The sequence below is a fragment of the Sorex araneus genome, chromosome 9 (assembly GCF_027595985.1).
Source record: "Sorex araneus isolate mSorAra2 chromosome 9, mSorAra2.pri, whole genome shotgun sequence".
NCBI lineage: Eukaryota > Metazoa > Chordata > Mammalia > Eulipotyphla > Soricidae > Sorex > Sorex araneus.
In genome coordinates, this window is record NC_073310.1 from 35,367,682 (window position 1) to 35,372,716 (window position 5,035).

Below are 5,035 nucleotides of genomic sequence, written 5' to 3' on the forward strand. Positions count from 1 at the left end.
AGGAATTATAACCACTGCTGTTCCTTGACAGCTAGCTAGCAAAGAGGTAATCAAGATGGGAATTGGGTATAAATTCATCCCAGAAACTCCTATCTTTATTGTCCTTATTAGATCAGGTCCTGAAAGTTAATTTAATTCTATATTATTTCTTACCTCTCTCTTCTATTTTGTGTTATCCACACAATGCTGTCATGCTGAAATTTTTCAAGAAACACTTTCATGTGATCACGACCATCAGCCCGTGTGTGTTGTTCTAGCTACAGAGTTTTCCCCAAAGAATAGTTCAATCATCTTACCAGTTCAGTGATTGTGTTTCATTTTTGGAACATTTAAAAGTTTTTCTATGACTTCATCCAAACAATTTTCCTTTTCTTTTCTCTATTTATTATGTGCAGTACATTTTTTGGTCATGAAACAAATAGTCTGATAGAATAAATTAAAAAGTTTATTTTCTTTCCATTTCTCCATGTTACATAGTAATGCAGATGTCTTAACATAAATTATCAATGTGATACACGTTAATAAACTCAGTTCTTATACCTTAATGCCTGCCCTGTCTTATAGAGTGATAAATATAAAAGACAAGATTGTACCCTGATTGCTGCATTATTAGACATTCTTAACTTTTGTGAGAAATTAATCAGTATAATAAACAAATTCAACATCTTAGCAATTAGTTGCTAGGGCTAAAGCATATACATTTCTATATTTTACCTTCCTATAGGGAATAGGCATAATATATTAATATTTATTATTATGTAAAAGTACTACAAGCCATATTATTGTTGTTTTAAGCATCAATCCTCACTTTGTGAACAATCCAGTAAATACTGTGCAAGACAAGGGTTTGAATGGAGAGATTCTGTCTAGTCTCTGGAATTGCTTGGGACTGGGATCACAGCCAGTGTACTGAACTAATCTCTGTTGCTTTGCTATGTACTCTATCTTGATTTGAAATTATGTAGTGAAGAAAACAAATGAAGAAAATATTCAACAAAACTTTAGAAACTTAATTATAATGCAAGTTAGTGAGGCCTGCTACTAAGATACCATCCATTCAGGAGCCAGCCATTTAGAATCTGAAATAATGTTGGTGAAGACAAAGTTTTGTTTTTATATTATAGCTAATGAACCTTGGTGATTCAAGCAGTAGGCTATTTTTAAGTAATATTTCACTTATTAATGCCTTTAATTAAGCCAAAATATAAATAACTTACAGAGTGAATGGCTTGAGGAAAAGAAAACTTTTCTATTTAAAATGTTAACTGGGCCAGGCTTTTAGGAAACCAATCTGGACATTTTTCAAAACATTAGGAATAGAACTCTCATTTGCCCAGCAACTCCACTTCTTGGAATGTATCTCGAGGGACCAAAGCACAATGTAGAAAGAACATCTGCACTCCCATGTTCATTACAATACTAATACATAGCAGCCCAAATCCGGAAACAACCCAAATGCCCCCAAACACAAGATTGGATGAAGAAACATACACACTGGAATATTACTTGGCTATAAGATAAGCTACAATTATACAGTTTGCTGCTATATGAATGGATTTAATAAGTGTTTCTGTGTGAACTTAGTCAAAGGGAGAGAGACCTACACAGAAAGATCTCCCTCATATATGGGATATAATAAAACAAAGTTAGGGAAGAAAAACTGCCCAAAGAAAATAGAAACAACAACATCAAAAAAGAGCCAGGCTTCAGTAAGAATCTTATCACTTGAAGAAGTGCGAATAGGTCAGGAAAGTGAACACTACAAAAAGAGTAGAGGGAAGCAGTCACTACGGAGTAGAAGGGGATGCTGAAAGAGAGTAAAGTGTCAAGCATGAAACCCTATCAGTAGCAATTAAGTGAGAGTGAGCAACCTTGATTTGTGCCAGATCTTAGAGGGTAGGCTCTTACTTTTTCCCCACTGAGTATAATCATTGCTGTGAATTTGTGGCAAATGGTTTGACTATGTTGATGAAAGATTTTTAATTCCCACATTATTGAGAGTTTTTATCAGAAGTGCTGATCTTTTTGAATTCTTTCTCACTATTGATATGTTCATATGATTGTTATTTTTTCTTGAATGAATATAGTGTATTGCATTGATTGACTTGCATATGTGAAACTATCTTTACATCCCAAGGCTGAATTCTAATTGGTTATGGTGTACGACATTTTTGATAGGATGTTGGACTTTATTTAATAATATTTTGTTGGTAATATTTTCATTTATGTTCATCAGAGATCACTGTATCACTGTAACACAGTCATCCTTTTGCTCATCGATTTGCTCAAGCTGGTGCCAGTAACATCTCCGTTTGTCCCTGTCGCATTCAGGGTCAGGGGAATGAGTCCCATTATTGTTACTGTTTTTGGAAATACACCATGGGTAGCTTGCCAGGCTCTGCCGTGTGAGATTCTGCTTCATTCTGATATCAGAGATATCAGATAATTCTTTTTTTTTTTTCTGTCTCTGTCTACTTTTGGTATCAGGATACTAGGGTAGTGTTTCCTTTAGAGAAACTATTTGGGAGTGTTTCTGTTTCATCAATTCCTGAAAGACCCAGAAAAGGATAGTCAGAGGTTTTTGAAGATATGGAAGTATTCAGTAGTGAATCCATCTAGGCATAGGCTTTTGATTTTGGATAGAATTTTGATTACCATTTTGATTTTTTTCAATAGGAATAGGCACGTTCAGGTGTTCCATATTTTCTTAGTTCAACCTTGACATGTTATAGTAAATGGGTAAAGAATTTACACATTTCTTGTAGATTCTCTTGGTGTAATTGAGATTTTCAAATAATCCCACATGATCCTTTGAATTTCTGAAGTATCTGTTGTGATATCTCTTTTCATTTATAATTCACTTAATTAGAGTTCACTGTTCCTTGGTGAATCTTGTTTATCAATCGTGCTAATTTTTTCAAAGAACTGGCTCTTGGTTTCATTGATTTGGGGGATTTTTTTAATTCCAATTTATAAATCTCTGAGCTAAGTTTAATTATTTCCTTCATCCTCCTCATTTAGGCTCCTTCTATTGGTTGTTTACGTTTCTTAAGCTATGGAGGAAAGGTTATTTATGTGGGCCCTTTCTTCCTTCCTGATGAATGCTTGCAAAGCTATGAACATTTCTTTAATGTTGTTTGTTTCTTTTTTGTTTCCATGAATTTTTTGATTTATTCTTTGACTTCCTCTCTAATTAACTGATTGTTCAGCAATTAGCTGGTTTGGTGAGTTTCAGAGGTATTTTGATTAGAATACGGCAGTGAACTCTGGCCCAATGTGGCTGGTGTAGCAAGGCTGCCTCATAACAGTCCGAAATAGGAGTCTGATATATAAGTCCACAAAATCCACTATGAAAGGGAAAATTAACTGCATTATGAAAGGAGAAATTAACTGCGGTTGCCACCCCAAAGGCTACATCTCCTTTATAGGCATAACTGTGGGGGAAAGGGGTCTACCTTGGTGCAATTCTGGGTTACAATTCCTAGTCCCACTTTCAGTGTTCACTTCTAAAACCTCTGGAGGCCCCTCTGACCTAAGCACTTGTTTGAATGCCTGTGGCTGTATAGGAGCCTTCCTTCTTGCTCTCTCTGCTCAACATGACATTCCAAAGACACTTTGAAATTAACCCTCTTACAGATGGATATTGGCTGGAGCGATAGTACAGCAGTTGGTCATTCGCCTTTCACGCGGCCGACTTGTGTTCGATTCCTCTGCCCCTCTTGGAGAGCCCGGCAAGCTACCGAGAGTATCTTGCCCACATGGCAGAGCCTGGCAAGCTACCGTGCATATTGGATATGCCAAAAACAGTAATAATAAGTCTCTCAATGAGAGACGTTACTGGTGCCCGCTAGAACAAATCGATGGGCAACGGGATGACAGTGACAGTGATAGATGGGTATTGGTAAATAATTTTTCACATTCCATGGGCTGTTTGTATCTAAGATACAATTTCTTTTGAGTAGTAGAAACTTCTGAGTTTCATGCAGTCCCATTTGTTCATCTTTGCCTCCACTTGTTTGGTCAGTGGTGTTTTATCATTGAAAATTGCCTTTAGCTTCATTGTCATGGAGGGTTTGGCCAACATTTTTTTTCATGTACCTGTGCATTCAGGTGTCATGTTGAGATCTTTATTCCATTTTGATATGACTTTTGGCTATGGTGTTAGAAAGAGGCAAGAGTTCTTTTTCTTTTTCTTTGTACATATAGCTTCCCAGTTTTCCTAGCACCACTTGTTGAAGAGTCTTTCCTTGCTTTATTTCAAATTTCCTGCTCCTCTATCAGAGATTCTCCTAGTCCATGAGCAGGGGATGCATCTCCATTTCCTTGTGTCCTCTTTTATTTTTTGGAGTAGTATTGTGTAGTTTTCTTTATACAGGTATTTTACCTCCCTATACAGTAGCCGATTTCGAGGTACTTGAATTTTATAAGGTATAATAATGACTTGGATTGTTTTATAATATCTCCTTCTTCTCTTTCATTATTTGTAATAGAAAGTGCTGAGACTTTTGGGTATTGATTCTGTAACCTGTTTCTCTAGTATATAAATCTATTATTCCTAGGAACTTCTTGATAGTCTGTCGGGGTCCTGGCCAGTCAACCCCGGCACACTGGAGTATGAGCCCCCAAGTCACCAGACTTACTCCCTATGGGAGAGGGAGTGGGAAGGGGAGAAGCCTCTGCCCTGGCCCTCTGCTCGCCGCAGGATTCCTACTGCCAAGAAAGAAACCGACCGAGAAGGTCACCAAGCACAGTGGGGAAGCCTGGTGATCAAGCAGACTCCATTTATTGATTCTTACACAGGGGATTTTATATACACAATCTGGGAGTTTACACTGGGACATTACAAGTATGTATCATGTTTATCTCATGGAGCTCAGTACAGATGCTAGTTATTGATTTGTATTCCCCAATCTCAGGGCCAGGTTAACTAGTTCAGTTAAATGTTAACTATCACACCCCTCATCCCATTGTCTCCTCAACCAGAGTGCCTGTGTGTGGAATTCAGGAGTGTATGAAACGCAGGGCCCCTGGGCCC